Source organism: Tachypleus tridentatus, chromosome 7, assembly GCF_004210375.1.
Source record: "Tachypleus tridentatus isolate NWPU-2018 chromosome 7, ASM421037v1, whole genome shotgun sequence".
Taxonomy (NCBI): domain Eukaryota; kingdom Metazoa; phylum Arthropoda; class Merostomata; order Xiphosura; family Limulidae; genus Tachypleus; species Tachypleus tridentatus.
In genome coordinates, this window is record NC_134831.1 from 138937546 (window position 1) to 138956780 (window position 19235).

The 19235-nt window shown below is 35.5% G+C and overlaps 1 protein-coding gene across 2 annotated transcripts in view; it reads right to left on the reverse strand.

Annotated features, from left to right (window-relative positions):
* Window positions 1-19235, reverse strand: part of LOC143256717 (uncharacterized) — a 140689-nt gene that overhangs the window by 74388 nt on the left and 47066 nt on the right. The window lies entirely within an intron of this gene.

Sequence of the window (19235 nt, forward strand, 5' to 3'; positions counted from 1 at the left end):
GTTCACTTTCCAATCTGCGGTCACTATTGACATATTTCAGTTTGAATCGCACTGTTGTTTTCTGGAAAATGTATTGAATTTTTCTTCTAATTACGTCATTTGTACATTAGCGTAACTTCTTAGCTCAGGCAGTTACAGTTACAAAATAAATAGTATCTAACCATAAACTTCCTTTATTACATATGACTTCAATATTAATACAACATTTCATTGTTAAATAATTTGTTCGGTTGAGTTATATCAAGTCCAAATGCACAAACATTATCGAAGTTGTTATAACGGAAGTATAATTTATATATGTGTGTTTTCTTTTAGCAAAGCCACAACGGGCTATTTGCTATATCCACCAAGGGGAATCGAGCCACTAATTTATCGTTGTAAATCCGAAGACTTATCGCTGTCTCACCCGAGAACGTATAATTAATAACCAACGCTCTCGTCAATTTTAGTTAAACCCAATGAAAGCAGTTCAGTTGCAATTTAGACTAAATATGTATTATTTTATTAATCCTTTCTATTTTAATTCAGGGCTTCTGAATGTACTTCGTCTTCATGTTTCCATTAATTTTAATACCACACTCTAACGGTTTATTTGTTTGGTTGTTATAGCGCAAAACCACATTATGCTATCTGCTGTGTCCATCACAACAATCAAACACCAGATATTCACGTCGTAACTTCGTAAACTTAACACTGAACCATCGGGAACATAGCGGTTTATGGAATATCTGATGATATAATACATAACAACTTACGACACATCATTTGACTTATGAAATAGAAACGACTAAACAAAAGCAAAGCACTTTCATATGCTACAGTAAAATTTGTCCAATTTCAAAATGTGTTGTGTCGTTAGAATTTTATTTTAAACATTCAGTCTCAGATCACATGTTAGTGGACTAACTTGATGAGGATATTTGTAATTTTTGTGTGTACCAAAGGAACACAAATAATCATGTTAAACACAACAGAATAACGTAGATCCTTGATCAGTTAGGTGTAACATATACTATCACTTGTTTGTGTTTCTGTGTGGAATCAAGCACAAAGTTACACAATGGGCTACCTGTGCTTTGCCCACCACATGTATCGAAAACCGGTTTCTGGTATCGTCAGTCCACAGGCATACCGATGTGATACTTGAAAGCACTTCCATTTGAAGCAGCAAAAAACATCTGAATATGACGCTCAGAAGCTGTATGGAAAACCATACCACATTGTAGTTCTATGCTAATTTCTAAATTCTCTGAAAATGTATATAAAGGATAAAATTAACAACATTTACTTGTAATTAACACTATAGCCTTTAAGACATAACTAGAGTTCACGAAACTACTGACGAACACCATAAAAATCTTAATTTTAATCAGGAATTTACAATAGGTTTATTAACCTTTGTTTAACGTAGGTTACAAACAATACCAACGAAGGTATTGGAAACCTTGACAAAAATATATTTTGTTCTTACTGCAGAGTCGCTAAAGAGTACATATAATATATAAAGCTAAATCCGTGTCTGTTTCTTCGCACATTTCAGCCACGTGTTTCTTATACGTTTTCACAGTTCCTGATAAATCAGCACCAAACATGGCACAATGATATAGAATGACACGAGGAACGCCGTGGGGGAAGTTGGGATCTATATAACTACAGATACAGTTAAGAACAGGAAAACCTACTCTTGTTAAGGCTGTATTAAAGTACAGCTAATATATTTAGCGACAGCGAACCCTTGCAAATTGTTCATATATATGTTTGTAAAGTATGACAACCTGAAAATGCTGGAAAATAAAAAGTTAAAATCATGGTAACATTTACCATACAATTCTACTAGAATTATGTGTCTCACCTTTAAATGTAGTTATAAAATGTTAACATTGTTGCGTATTATATAGTCTTCAAAAAAGAAACGCAAAAGACAAAATTTGAGACAAATTGTTAACAAGTTTATTCCTGGTAGTTCTGTATGACATGTGTGAAACTTTGCACATTCACTGCTGAACATCCAAAGTCTGCAAAGGCGAAGTCCACGCTCACTAGTTGAAGTTTAACGTCACTCAACGTCAATAACGAGTATGCCCTCCGTGAACGTCAATAACTGCTTGGCATCTCCTGCCCATGGAAGCGATGAGATGACGAATCACATCCTGTGGAATGGCTATCCACTCAGCCTGCAAAGCTGTTGCAAGCTGAGGTAGAGTCTGTGGTTGAGGTTGTCACCGCCGCAAATGTCGGTTTAACTCGTCCCAAAGATGTTCGATGGGGTTTAAATCTGGTGATCTGGAGGGCCAGGGAAGAACGTTGATGTTGTGGTGTCTCAAGAAGACAGTGGTAAGTCGGGCTGTGTGAGGACGGGCGTTGTCATGTTGATAAACGTCGTTGACGTTCACCATGATGGGTTGTACATGGGGCCTAAGAATCTCGTCGACGGTTGCGTACGGTCTGATCGGAAATCCTACGCAGCCCTGGTATGGTTGAGGCAGTAGACGTCGCAATGGTGGACCTATCCCGAAGGTGACGTAACCGGATGTAGCGATCTTATGCGGGCGTGGTCACACGAGGTCTGCCAGATCGAGGATATATCACCAATCATTATATCACCCTGGTGATATAAACAGTTCAGAAGAACTAAATGATATAATTAATCTTGAAACATAGTGTGTTTGTAACATCACGAATATTTTTCATCAGTATTTTTGCATCAGAACGTTCATCGCAATATAGTTATTCAAACTGTCGAAATATCGAGTATTGATTTTTACTTTATATGAATGCATCACTCTATTCTAGTGTTATATTATACAAATGTTATTTATCGTATAAACTTTATGTTCCAATTAAGTGGTAAATACCAAAGAATAGAGAGTTGCAAAGCAATGTAAATGCGGAAATATAATAAACACTGTAAAGAACGAGCACCCAAACAACGCGAGTGGTTGTTAATTTTCTAATTGTGGACTTTTGTGTTCAGATGTATAAAGTTTATAAAATGTAAAACTAATGATGTGTATTTAAAGGAATTAAAGCAACGAAATGAACTGCCTAGGTTATTCTCGTAAGGTGTTAGGTACGTAGCGTACTGAATGAATCTGATGGTCGTGCGGGGCATCTCAATGGCTGCAGTGTTAAAGCTAAGTGTATTAAACCTATCTTAAACATATAGCACCAATCAAGCAACTTCAGTGTGATAAACACTTTGAGGCAAATCTTCTGATCAATAAGTGACAGACAAGTTGACTTATCTTTAAAGAGACACGGCCAGATCTAGTGTTACTTTCAAAACTCGGATATCAGGGACAAGTATTGAAACTAAACAGGAAGTTTAAATGAATAAATTCACATACTCAAAACGTTAACACATGAACACTACTATATTTTATGGGGCTCTGAGGGTTGACAATACTATCTAATTCCACCCCTCCCTTAAGCACATGGTGATGTCTTCCGTAATTCCTTACTGCTAATTTCAGTTTTTCATAGCTTAAAAAAGTTTAAAAGCTTCCCAAGCACGCATGTACGCACGCACGTTATTTATTTAATTATATAAATTTTGCTTAGCTGGTGTATAATTAGGCAAAAATAACTATTAATTTGAAGTTTAGGATTCTTCAAATATTCGAAACTTTACGATGTCGCAGACTGGTAGATAAAAATATATTTTGCCTGCTTATGAGGGATTAGCTGTTTTGTTAAATTCAGCGTGATCAATTTCAGTAGTGTTCGCGCTCTATCATTTCCGTTCTAACAACGATATCCGGTTCACAGTGGTACAGAGAATAGTAACACACTCGACTGCTTGTGGTTGAAGAATTGATATATTTCAAATTTAAAGGATTGAGTAAGTATATTGGTTGAAATTCCGATCGAGTTTAAAGGATTAATATGTTAGCTAAACCGTTGACTCACAGAAAAATAAACTTAGTTTATCTAAATACTTCTCACTTATAGAAACAGCGTTTTGAATGGTTTAATTCAATCATGAGGCAAATGTTTCTATTTCATTGCAAATGTTTGTCACGTAGTATTATTTAACGCAAATCAACCGCAAAATAAAATATAAAAAATGTACAATCCAGTAAGTTAATATTATTCTAACAGAATTTGGCTTTTATCGAATGTGTATTCTGTTTAGGTACATTTTGAATTTCATGAAATATAACTCAATATATAATAATAAAAGGGCGTTTCTGTGTGTGTGACCGCCATATCTCAAAGAGAAAAGAAGCTAGAAACCGAAAATTTGTACCCATACTAATTGGACCCTTAGTGTTTGCACCTGGGTATTATTAATTACCTTATCCACGTGTGTGGGCATCCTATATTACACAGTGTAATATGTTAGCTAGATTAACAACCTGTAGTATATTTATAAAAGCCAGTGCATTTTGGTAAAAATGTGTTCCAACAATGGCTTTTATATCTTGTTGCTTAGCAACAAAAGTGTAGTCTAATATTATTGTTCGTCTCTGTACTGAAAGTGTAAAATAAAATGTCTAAAACTCAACACTTTAAAGCTCTGTACTGTTAATTTCGGTTTGTATCTTAGTGAAAACTTGTGAAGAAGCTGTAAGATGAAATGCTAAGGGTTTGATTAAATAAAAATAGCATTTTGGTATTCATTTCTGGTTTTAAATCTCTTCTATACAACAATATGCACTACAAAAATTTAAAAAATAACAACAAGAATGATATGTATTGAATTGTTAATTTAGAGTCTCCGTCGTTTAAAGAGTTTTGTTTATTATTAATAACGTTGGTGATATAATAAAAAATAGTTAATTCAGAAACGATTTAAACTTAACATTATATCGATATTTTTTTTCTTAATAAATATTATACACTTTCTAAAGCATATCAACCTAACAACCTGTACGAACCCGAGTACTTTGGCTGGTATATCTATATTGTTCCGTTAAAGTTGTCAGACTTTTTACATTGTAGAAGGCAATCCGTTTGATGCTTCACTAGCGCCAAACGCCCCCTAATGGCACAGCGGTAAGTATGCGGACTCACACCGCCAGAATTCGTGTTTCGACATCCGTTGTGGGCAGAGCACAGATAACCCATTTTGTAACTTTGTGCTTAATTCCAAACAAAGAAACAAACTAACCCGAAAACAATATTAATATGTTATTTGGTTTAACAATATTTTTGTAGTTAAATAAATATAAGTTCGTGGAATGTATATATTGCTAATATGCGATATAAAATAAGGGAAGTAATAAATATATACTCAACTATACAAGACAGCAACACCAAAGTCTAAATAAATCAATGTGAACTACTTAATTAGGTAACATCGTACCATAACCTATATCCTAACGGTATAGCATCTCAGCTATTAATTTTAAGGTTGTATATGACTCTCCGATGGCGTTCTCTAGTGGCCCAGCGGTATGTTTGTGAACTTACAACCCTAGAAAGCGGGTTTCGATACCCATGGTGAGTAGGGCACATAAAGCCCTTGTGTAGCTTTGGGCTTAACTACAAACAAATAAACACTTCCATTAGATCAGCGGTAAGTTTGTAGAAAGTCTGGGGTTCGATTCCCGCGATGGAGAGAAATAGCATAATTGTTTACTTCGCTCTAACAATAACAGCTACAATAATCTAGGGTTATAAGTTATTAAAGAGAAATTACGCAGTTTATTAGAGTGTAGTGTGGTTTCAAATTATTGTTAAATAAACTTGCTATTAGCTGTCTCTGTAAACAAAAAAATATTAGCCTTATTTCAGCCAAGACTTCCTTGTTAACTTAACCACGATTTTGTCTTAAAGTTTCCGGCTACAGACGACATATAATTAAGACATCATCTTTTGTGAAATCCTGAAAAATAACAAGTATTTACAATAGTTTGAACACAGCAGGTAGAATTCAATTACAATGAACGTTCTAATGTTTTCACTGACTTTGCAGCTCTACAGAGCATACGAAGCCTAAAGTTGAGAAAGTTGCTAGCTATTATTGTAATTAAGAGTAGCTAAGTGACTTTCATGAGCAAGAAATTGTGAAAGCATGATGTTAATGACAAATAATAGCTTCACAACTGTATTAGACACGGGTAGAACTTTGTTTTTGAAATCTTGCGAACCACATTAAAATCCTTGGTTTATTTATTTTGAATTTCGAGCAAAGATACAGGAGTGCTTTCTGCGCAAGCCGTCCATAATTTGGCAGTGTAAGACCAGAGGAAAGGCAGCTAGTCATCATCACCCACCACAAACTCTTGAGCTACTCTTTTACCAACGAATTGACCGTCACTTTATAACGTACCCACGGCTGAAAGGGTGAGCATGTTTGGTGCGATGGCGATTCGAACCCGCGACCCTCAGATTACGAATTGAGTACCTTAACCACCTGGCCATATCGGGTTCGGTAAAATCCTTGAGACGCTACAAAATACTATACTCTCCTCATATTAAGTAATGGGTGCGTTATAAGAGTGAGAGGCAGTCCTTTAATGTGAAATGACGGTGGTAGGGTGGTGATTACTGGCCACCTTCCCTCTGTTCGATACTTTCAAATTAGGGACGACAACAAACCCATAAAAAGGTTTTTTTCTTCAGTAAACTGAAAACAACAACACCCACTAACATTTGTTTAACTCACAGAAAAAACAACAACTTTCAATTCTCAGGAACATATACCAACAGCTTGTGGATTGTAACTAATAACCAAACGGCCAGAATAATTCGCTCAGACATAAATAAATGAATGTAAACGAATTACCAATTGCTTTCTGTCACTGCCTTGTTGCTAATCGCAACTTTTAGGTTAAGTTAATACTGAAAAATAAATTAACAATGTATATAGCTCTCCGATTTACTCAACAGATTTATAGTCTTATAATGCTTTTCACAAAATGATTGGATTTTTTTTTCTCTTTTTTGCCTAATGCTGTTCATTGTTATCTTTTAATTTATAACACGCAAGTGATTAAACAATATCGTGTAAACTCTGCCCTTAATGACACTATTAAGTCTCTTTTTTTATGGCTTTACTATGGATGAGAAAGTACACAAGTTTTACATAAGGATCATTTGACCAACCATATCACCAGCTTTTTCAATGTTAAAATCGAAGGTTTGATCCCCGCGGTAAACACAGAAGATAGTCTAATGTGGCTTTGCTCTAAAACAACCAACCAGTCAGCCAACTGCATGTAGTAACGAATTTATTGTTTAAATATTCTTAATATTTTTACTGTATTGTCTCCATAGCTTTTTTCGATCAGTAAGAGTTAATAGTTGCCTTTCACTTACCCACGTAACCAAAGTTTTATTTCTCGTGCGATCTTCATTTCGAAATTTTAACTTTCCATCTCTCTTATTGTTCCATTTATTTGTATGGTTTTACTCTAAACACAGTCTTGTTTCCTTTATTATTGTAATGTAGTCTAGCCAAGTGCAAGATTGTTTTCCGCTGCAGCCGAAAACGCATTATGTTTTCTACTTTTCCAACAGAATTAGCCTGCATCAATAGTATTCATGTATCTAAAATAGCCCTATGACTACTTTATTTCAGAAAGGACAATGAATATTACAAAGATGAAACCTGATTTGTTATCGACAGTAATATCAAACAAAAACATTTTATTGTAATAACTTCAGGTTTTAACCCTAACAGGAAGATATAGTAGAAAATATACACAAACAACCAATACTGTTGCTATCCGAGTTTAAATTTTCCTTTAAGCTGTGTATCATATGTAAACCGAGACACTTAAACTGTCTAACACAAAAACGAATAACAACACATTTGTGTAAATGTAACGAAACATTTTTCTTTGTAATAAATGTGTGTTAGAGTTGCTCCTTTTTGACGTTCACTTTCCAATCTGCGGTCACTATTGACATATTTCAGTTTGAATCGCACTGTTGTTTTCTGGAAAATGTATTGAATTTTTCTTCTAATTACGTCATTTGTACATTAGCGTAACTTCTTAGCTCAGGCAGTTACAGTTACAAAATAAATAGTATCTAACCATAAACTTCCTTTATTACATATGACTTCAATATTAATACAACATTTCATTGTTAAATAATTTGTTCGGTTGAGTTATATCAAGTCCAAATGCACAAACATTATCGAAGTTGTTATAACGGAAGTATAATTTATATATGTGTGTTTTTCTTTTAGCAAAGCCACAACGGGCTATTTGCTATATCCACCAAGGGGAATCGAGCCACTAATTTATCGTTGTAAATCCGAAGACTTATCGCTGTCTCACCCGAGAACGTATAATTAATAACCAACGCTCTCGTCAATTTTAGTTAAACCCAATGAAAGCAGTTCAGTTGCAATTTAGACTAAATATGTATTATTTTATTAATCCTTTCTATTTTAATTCAGGGCTTCTGAATGTACTTCGTCTTCATGTTTCCATTAATTTTAATACCACACTCTAACGGTTTATTTGTTTGGTTGTTATAGCGCAAAACCACATTATGCTATCTGCTGTGTCCATCACAACAATCAAACACCAGATATTCACGTCGTAACTTCGTAAACTTAACACTGAACCATCGGGAACATAGCGGTTTATGGAATATCTGATGATATAATACATAACAACTTACGACACATCATTTGACTTATGAAATAGAAACGACTAAACAAAAGCAAAGCACTTTCATATGCTACAGTAAAATTTGTCCAATTTCAAAATGTGTTGTGTCGTTAGAATTTTATTTTAAACATTCAGTCTCAGATCACATGTTAGTGGACTAACTTGATGAGGATATTTGTAATTTTTGTGTGTACCAAAGGAACACAAATAATCATGTTAAACACAACAGAATAACGTAGATCCTTGATCAGTTAGGTGTAACATATACTATCACTTGTTTGTGTTTCTGTGTGGAATCAAGCACAAAGTTACACAATGGGCTACCTGTGCTTTGCCCACCACATGTATCGAAAACCGGTTTCTGGTATCGTCAGTCCACAGGCATACCGATGTGATACTTGAAAGCACTTCCATTTGAAGCAGCAAAAAACATCTGAATATGACGCTCAGAAGCTGTATGGAAAACCATACCACATTGTAGTTCTATGCTAATTTCTAAATTCTCTGAAAATGTATATAAAAGGATAAAATTAACAACATTTACTTGTAATTAACACTATAGCCTTTAAGACATAACTAGAGTTCACGAAACTACTGACGAACACCATAAAAATCTTAATTTTAATCAGGAATTTACAATAGGTTTATTAACCTTTGTTTAACGTAGGTTACAAACAATACCAACGAAGGTATTGGAAACCTTGACAAAAATATATTTTGTTCTTACTGCAGAGTCGCTAAAGAGTACATATAATATATAAAGCTAAATCCGTGTCTGTTTCTTCGCACATTTCAGCCACGTGTTTCTTATACGTTTTCACAGTTCCTGATAAATCAGCACCAAACATGGCACAATGATATAGAATGACACGAGGAACGCCGTGGGGGAAGTTGGGATCTATATAACTACAGATACAGTTAAGAACAGGAAAACCTACTCTTGTTAAGGCTGTATTAAAGTACAGCTAATATATTTAGCGACAGCGAACCCTTGCAAATTGTTCATATATATGTTTGTAAAGTATGACAACCTGAAAATGCTGGAAAATAAAAAGTTAAAATCATGGTAACATTTACCATACAATTCTACTAGAATTATGTGTCTCACCTTTAAATGTAGTTATAAAATGTTAACATTGTTGCGTATTATATAGTCTTCAAAAAAAGAAACGCAAAAGACAAAATTTGAGACAAATTGTTAACAAGTTTATTCCTGGTAGTTCTGTATGACATGTGTGAAACTTTGCACATTCACTGCTGAACATCCAAAGTCTGCAAAGGCGAAGTCCACGCTCACTAGTTGAAGTTTAACGTCACTCAACGTCAATAACGAGTATGCCCTCCGTGAACGTCAATAACTGCTTGGCATCTCCTGCCCATGGAAGCGATGAGATGACGAATCACATCCTGTGGAATGGCTATCCACTCAGCCTGCAAAGCTGTTGCAAGCTGAGGTAGAGTCTGTGGTTGAGGTTGTCACCGCCGCAAATGTCGGTTTAACTCGTCCCAAAGATGTTCGATGGGGTTTAAATCTGGTGATCTGGAGGGCCAGGGAAGAACGTTGATGTTGTGGTGTCTCAAGAAGACAGTGGTAAGTCGGGCTGTGTGAGGACGGGCGTTGTCATGTTGATAAACGTCGTTGACGTTCACCATGATGGGTTGTACATGGGGCCTAAGAATCTCGTCGACGGTTGCGTACGGTCTGATCGGAAATCCTACGCAGCCCTGGTATGGTTGAGGCAGTAGACGTCGCAATGGTGGACCTATCCCGAAGGTGACGTAACCGGATGTAGCGATCTTATGCGGGCGTGGTCACACGAGGTCTGCCAGATCGAGGACGGTCACGAGTTGATCCATGTTGTTGGTGACGATTCCATAGCCTTGTGATGGTGCTTGGGTGGACATTCACAGCTCTGGCAACATCTGATCGAGATTCGCCTGCTTCCAATCGACTAATGGTGTTGTTGCGTTGTGCTTCTGTCAGTCTTGGCGTAACTGTATTGCGTGTCGGTGGCTTAACACTGAGCTATGGAACGCAAACGCAAACTAACGTGGCAGGGGTTTAGTTTAGAGAGAGAGAAACCAGAAGAGTTCTCTCTTCAACTGGGGTGTTCAGGAACGTTATGGTTCCTCTTCGTCCCCTTACGTGAGAAATTGTTAAAATATCCGTTGGTTTTTTTCCTTTTACTTCCTTTTAATGTTTTCAAGGTGGAGTGGCGTATTTATGAGTGAGAGGAGAGACGGGAGAATTGGACGAGAGCAGCATAAGTGAAGTGAGCCAGACCTTGGCCCAAGAATGGAGTACACTGGCGGCTGGTGGATTGCTTAAAAATTTACTATGGCTGGATAACCTATGACTGAGCTATGGAAACCGAGAACCCGTCACTTTTATAGGGATTTTGCACATGTTGCACTTGCAGAACATGCTGATCTCTCAAACAAATTTATTGGACACGCATGCGTTTTGGCGAAAAATCCGATGTATTCCTCCGTTTTCAAAGTACACAACTTTTATTGTCATTTTGGTCTGACAATCAGTGCCTTAACACGTGTAACATCACATACTCTGAGCTTGTAACGTTATTATATATATTTCTCTTTAAAATAAAAAATATCCCTTTTGCGTTTCTTTTTTTGAAGAGTATAATTTATTTCGAACGAGTCTACAATTTATTGTTAACGTATCACCATCTCAAATAGTCGTAAATTTGAAATTGGATTCAGTAGCTAATTAACTGTTAATACATATCAAATTTATGTTATCCAACACGACTGATACACACAATTTTCTTTTTTAACACAAATATATTTTATTATACAAACAAAAAGTAATACGCTTTATAATAACAGTTATTACCAACAGTTATCACAAAAGGTGACTTATGTACAACAGTTTCACAAACTTACAAACAACATTTAATATTATATTCGATCTAAAACCAGTCATTTCTTGATTGGCCTTACTGTTTACAAATTTACTTTTTACCGACGAAGATATTAATGTCCTCTTCGAAATAATAACGTCTGAAGTAAGTCACTGAAGTTAAACTGTTTGTAGTGTTCGAAATCTATAAATGCTCTTGGTCAAATTCTGTAGTTTTACGATTACTTGGCGTTAATAAAGGTTATAGTTTCCAAGTCTATAGCACATTGACTGTAGCTGACCATTAATATTCTACTGCCTCTTGGTCAACCGCTTCTTATACGAATCACGAAAGTTTGTGGAAATTTCAGCAATGATTTAGAGTGTTTTCATGAAACAAATATTATTGATTTTTACTTTCAAGAATGTTCTATAAATTTGGAGAACAAGCGGGACTTGCGCAATACACAGTCACCAATACACGTCACGTGCAAAAAATAAAACTATACAGAAACAAGTGTAGGCACTAAAATAAATGTACAACAGTAAATCTGTTAGAACAAGTGTATTGGAAAGAATTTTTCTGTTTAAACACGAATGTTTAAGTTTAACATACCTGTAACAGTTCACTCTAAAATTAAAATTACATGGAAATTTTATAATTTTATATCTAATTTCAAAAGAAAAAAACATATCAAATCAACACAACTAGACACAGTGATACCGGATGATGTAAGGAAGGTAATGGGGGATGGAAGATGATAGAATTCTATTAAACAGTGTATCTTTCTTATCAGTACTGCACCCTTATGGATGTTTCTTGAACTTTGGTCATTTATTATGTTAAAGAAAAAACTAAAAGTGCATTTCCTATCCTTTGTTATAAACAAGTTTTTATTGTCCAATGAATCAGTACTACAGCTAGGATAGTATATATATATATATGTGAGTTGGAAAAAAAATCAGTTTTATTGAAAACGTTTTTAAATCCAACTACAAAAACATAAGGTTTACACCGCGCGAAAACTGAATAACAATGTGACTCTTAAAATGCGGTGAAGTGATTCAACAGAGTGCTTACACTCGTGAGATAAGGCTATTTGAGTTTTCTTTGTAACCATACAAAGTTCACAGCTGGTTCACCCCTCTAGCTGTTTATACACTTTAAAGTAACTTAATAACATATTGCTAGTGTTCTCAATTCTTGGTAAGGTTTAATGTTTTTACAAGAAAAACAATATAACAATCAAACTAATTTAGAATTCAGAACAACAAACAGTTGAACCTTTCAATCAGACAAAAATTAACCAGGGGGAGAAAATTATATTTTAGAACAAAAAGCAACAATGAACAAAATTAAAATCATGAGAGTTTATTTGTTTGTTTAGAATTAAACACAAAGCTACGCAATGGGCTATCTGTGGTCTGCCCACCACGGGTATCGAAACCCGGTTTCTAGTGGTGTGAGTCTGCAGATCTTCCGTTGTGCCACTGTAGGGGGGAGGGGCAAAATCATGCCACAGATGATTTTTGTAATTCCTAAGATTTTTTCATTTGTATTTTTGTATTGATGGCAAAACTACTATCTTCCCCATCACAAATTCTGAGCTGTGGAACCACTCATAAGCACCTTACCACACACTATCAATGTAAAATGGATTGATTGTCACTCTTATAATGCACATAGTTGAAGTGCGATAAATAGCTTGGAGGATTGCACGGATTTGAACCTGGCTCGGCAGTTTCGAAATTCATAACCAACCCTTGCTCCAAGTCGAAAAATAAAACAAATATTTGTCATTTAACACTAAATAATGCTTATAATAATGGTTGAAGTACATGTGTAGGAGTGAAATAACCCATATGGTTATTTTATCTCTTTATTCTCCTACCGTAATTACTTCACTATAAAGTAAGTACTCTAAACGGGATTGTGTGATGTCTTAAAACTCAAGACAAGCTCACATGTAATTGAACATAATGAGATTTGACCTGACTTATATACACACTATAAAATCGCATCCTGTCAGACGTCATGAGGTATCTTATTTGTTTATTTAAAGTTCAGCACAAAACTACGCAATGGACTGTCTGTGCTCTGCCTACCATGGATGTCAAAACCTGATCTGGCGTTGTAAAAATTCAGTAAACCTACCCCTGTGTCACTGGGGGTCTTACTGAACAACATAAGGAAATACGTAGCAAACTGAATCAATCAGATAATAAACATTTAACGTATCATGACTTAAGTAACGACAGATAAGAATAAAAGTGTAACAATTATTTTAATTGGCTTGATTAGAGTTTATAGTTTATCTCGTTAAGTTGACAGTGAAGTCTCCATTAGAAACTTATGTGCTTGACCCAGAAGAAGGTTTACTTTTGGAACTTATTTTTTAAGTAGATAGTAAGAAACGTAAAATTTGTTAGACGCAACTGCTTGCTTATAAGTAGTTATACTTTTATCAATGTATTAAGTGTGGTACAACTAGCAAAACATATGAAAACAAGACTTGATACTTACACACTCTGAAATTCAGTGCCATCATTGGAATGGAATTTAAATCAGGGTCAACAACATAGAGTTAAATCGTCGTACTTAAAACGGTGCTTGATGTTTAATAATTTAGATAATAGAACTGGTGCACTTAGTCATATTTTACAGGACGAAACTATGAAATAGCCACCTACTAAAATCGTTTTGAATCCGCGATATGAAGTTTAGTTATTATTTGTGATCTTTATAACTGTCGCAATGAAATTATGCTATATTATGTTGTGATGTTACTGTCATTTCTCTAAAAGGGGACTAAAGGCTACCTGGAAGGGTCATCTGTTTTAACCACTCGCACCAATATACAGTAGTGTGCCATCTGTCAGTCAGTCAGCGACCACTACAATAACGTCACATGAGAGACACTTGACGTTGCAGTTTGAGCTGTTGTGACATCAATAAAATGTGCGCATGTTGTGATTCACGAGAAGTAGATGTATTTTGTAGGCTGCAACACAGCATAACATATTAACTTCAAGAACAAGAAACAAAAATATTTCTTATCATAGTTTTCTTATTATTTACTCTTGAAACAGGGCGCTTTGGAAGACTTTGTGAAAGTATATCTGATATATTTATGCTGATATACACTAGTTGTACATCCGAAGGTTTTTCGAAAGTGTTCTGTTTCAAGAGTGACTAAACCAACATGAACATTAGCAAATGTATTTATTTCTTGCTTTTGAAGTTCATATGCTATTCTATGTTGTAGCGTACAAAGTGCATACACTTCTGGTGATTCACATGTGCACGTTTAATTGTTTTCACGACAGTACAAACTGCAACGTTAAGTTTCCCTTACGTGACGTCATTTTAATGTCTACTAATTGACAGACGACACAATATCATATGGTGATGGGAGTTGGTAAAACAAATAATCTTCTCCAGACAGCTCTCGGCCTCTTTTTTGGGGAGAAAAAATAAAAGAGACACAACCAACTGTTTCCAGTTTTAAAACACTATAGGTTTCTAATTATACATCCCATGTAGCTATTCCTGAGCTTGACCTTATGCAATAATATTTTTTTACACATCTTATTGCAGAGGTTTTTGTTCCTGTTTTTAAAACATTATGTATTTGTGGATGATTTTTTGTTTGTTTGTTAAACATTGATTTTAAAGAAAGAAACATAATCAATAGCAATATAAAAACTAAACGGTTAAGACTCGTTTCACTTTAAGAAGATATGAAAAACTTAGTATCTGTTGTACTTTATTTTTATAATATATAAATACGGAGCATGCTATATGTATGTGGCATTGTTTTTACATCTCACTTTATATATACTTAAGATATAAGCTTTTACCGCAGTGCCAAGTCTTACTACTCTGAATCTAAAGAATGGTATATTATAGGTAACAGATGCATTGATTTAAAATATACTGTGCTATATAATTTCAGATAATTTGACCTCTATGCTTCAAGAATATGATATCTGAAGATGACCTCTGGTGTTAAATTTAATAACAGCTTCCACTTTGTTTATTATTCTGCTTTCAATTTCTTATATTGACTTGTTTTACTTTAATTCTTTTTTGATGAACAAGCTAACGTTACCAAGCCATACAAATCTGAGACTTTAAAACTTTTATTACCTTTTATCAACCTGTTATTTAAGATAATTTGATATCGGATCACAATTTGATTTCTTTTATGGTTGAATGCAAACTCTGACGTGCATTAAAATTTTTAGATCAGCAAAACCGCTTGCGTTTGCAAAAGTATGAAGATAGATGAGCTGGTAACATGCTGGTGTTTTCTTCCGAGGAATAAACTAGATAAATGTGTGGAATATTAAAACATGGAAATAACACTGGCTAAAACATGCATTAGGTTTTGAAAGTTTTTGAATATCTTGTCTTAATAAACGAAACATTGTGAGATAAGATTACATAGAGAGACTGGTTTTTGATTGTTTGTTTTGTTTTTGAATTTCGCACAAAGCTACTCGAGAGCTATCTATGCTAGCCGTCCCTAATTTAGCAGTGTAAGACCAGAGGGAAGGCAGCTTGTCATCACCATCCACCGCCAACTCTTGGGCTACTCTTTTACCAAAGAATAGCGGGATTGACCGTCACATTATAACGCCCTCATGGCTGAAAGGGCGAGCATGTTTGGTGTGACGGGGATTCGAACCCGCGACCCTCAGCTTACGAGTCGCACGCCTTAACACGCTTGGCCATGCCGAGTCTACTGACTTTTGAATAAAGTAAAACTGAAAAAAGCGACACATTCTTAAACAACGAGGGCCGAGAGCAACTCAATAGTTACCATGCTATTACCGCAAAACAACAAAAATAACAACAAACGAATACAAATATTACAATTCGTACTTAAGAGCGAAAGCCATTGTTCGATTTCAAAAGGATATCCCAAGAGTTGGCGGTAGGTAATATTTCGCAGCTGCCTTTTTTCCAATCTGTCACTTTTAAATTAGGAATGGCTAATGCAGGTAGCTGTCGTTTAAGTTTGTGCGAAATAAAAAACAAAACAAAAACAATTACATAATGCGTTATTAGAAGTGATATATGATAACGTAGAAATAAAACTAATTCAGTCTCTAACTTAAAATTCATTCTTAATAAATTCCAAACTCGACAGTTGTCATCCAGCAAATATTGTATATACCAAGTTTCTATAAGTGACTTAACGTTCACATGCTACAGGTTAAATTGCTTCATGAGCTCGAAAGCGAAAAAGCTGATACATTCATCCACAAACTCTGAATGCTTGCATATCCAATTTTTCATTGTCCTAATTTTAATTAAACTTGTCGGCTTCTTCTGATGTGAAGCAATCTAACTTCAGAGACTATGTCTAGTATGTTGTTTGATTATTAGGCTTACTTAGAAGACAAGTTTATTTTCTTTACTCAAATACACACATATAAAGTGTTGTATTTATTACTAGTAAAGGCCCGGCACGGCCAGGTGTGTTAAGGCGTTCGACTCCTAATCTGAGGGTCGCGGGTTCGAATCCCGATCGCATCAAACATGCTCGCCCTTTCAGCCGTGGGGGCGTTATAATGTCACGGTCAATCCCACTATTCGTTAGTAAAAGAGTATTACAAGAATTGGCGGTGGGTGGTGATGATAAGCTGCCTTCCCTCTAGTCTTACCTGCTAAATTAGGGATTGCTAGCGCAGATATCCCTCGTGTAGCTTTGTGTGAAATTCAAAAACAAACGAACAATCAAAACTAATTTGCCAGCTACAACAGTCAAGACTCTACTACAGGGTTAACTTTACAGGGTTAAAGTTAGCTGTAATTCTAGAATGTTTTGTTGGACTTTCAAACATTTCTGTAGATAAGAAAACACTAAGTGTTCAAGATTATTAGAAATAGTTAAAGGCTTGAATGGTAGCATGTCGTGTAATTTTTATTGGTAGAATTAATTTATTACTGTGTAGTAGTAATTTGTTTACTTCATGATTTATTGTGCCCTGGATTGCTTATTGGTTTACAACTGTGCAAACGAGGTTATCAACTGAAAGCTTGTTTGTTTGCAGTTAAGCACAAAGCTACACAATGGGCTATCTGTGCTCTGCATACCATGGGTATCGACACTCAGATCTGAATATTTTAATTGCACTGATATGCCGCTGTGCCACAGGAGGATGTGATTGAAAGATGTTTTTTCATATTTCCTTTGGGAACTTCGTATTTTTGTTTTGCACAGGACATTTCTGAGGCGAGCTAACTCTGTATGTGCACTATGTTTTAACACAGCACTAAGTACTAAATATTAAATTTTAATGCGTTTTCAGTTTACACAATCTTATGTGTCTGTGTCTTTTGTTTTATTTTTTCTTATAGCAAAGCCACATCAGGCTATCTGCTGAGCCCACTTACCACTGTATCAGCGGGGAACACACAATGTCGTCTACAATTTCTGAAGAAATAAAAACATATTGGAACAGCTTCAGTCTCAGAATTTCAATTAATAACAATAAGCTAATTCAAATATAATTGTTTCGTACATTTATTCGTGATAGCTTTGAACCAAGAGACTGCTCCTAAAACTCTACAGTTCACTGTTCTCCCCTTTATATAATGCAACATTCTTAAGAGGCCATGTAAAAGTCACAGCAGAAAGCTCGGGAAAGTCTGATAATTAATCACTAACTTTTAGTTTTTCAGTTTTCCTCAAACTGAACATGCCTCTTTTTTCAAACATTGATGCGTTTATCTCAGTTAGTTTTCATTTCATTAAATTTCAAGAAAAGATTCAAACATAAAATGAAATGATATGATTTCAATACGAGTGGCGTGTATTCTTTTTTATTTTTTGAGGAATCACTAAAGAGGGCTTATCTGCGCTAGCCCTCCCTAATTTAGCAGTGTAAGACTATGAGGAAGGCAGCTAGTCATCACCACCCACTGCCAACTCTTGGACTACGCTTTTACCAATGAATAATGGGATTGACCGTCATATTATAACGCTCCGACAGCTGAAAGGGCGAGCATGTTTGGTGTGACGGGGATTCGAGCCCGCGACCCTCAGATTACGAGTCGAACGCCTTAACACACCTGGCCATGCCGGGCCTCAATAAAGAAAAAAAGAAATATGTGAATTATCTTACGTTGTCTGTGGTTACAAGCACACAGAATACGTTGTCTGTGGTTACAAGCACACAGAATCCCAAATTGTATTGTTGCAAGTTACTCTAAAAGGGTAAAAGATAATTTGTACTCATCATATTTACCGATTTAAAACTTCGATAAAAACTACTATGACACAGATTGCAACAAAAAACATGAAAAATAGAGCAAAATATCTGGTAACACGTTTATTTCAGGACCTTCAGCTATGATATGGTAGAAGTTTTGGATGCAAAGTCCAGTACTGAAATGAAAGCAAACTTAATCCTTCAACGTAATACAAGCATTGTACCAAAACCACTAACTGTTCTCATGGGAGCTATCACTTCACTCACTGTTCTCATGGGAGGTATCACTTTGCTTATATCTAAATGGAGTTAAGATACTTAATTACTGCTGGTAAATATCGGTGAATGGACCGCTGTTTTTCCTGCTAAGCATGGTAAGTTTTTCAGGATTCATCTCTCAGGTGACCTGTCTAAATATTATAGAGTGAAGTAACAAGATCCAGTTGGGGATTCTGAGCCAGTCAAGGCAGATTCTGGAGTTTTTGTCTCAAACTACTAGCGCATGCGGTTCATTATCATGCAGAAAGAGGCATAGTTTTAACCCTAAAGAGGTATATCAGTGCGATTACTGCAGC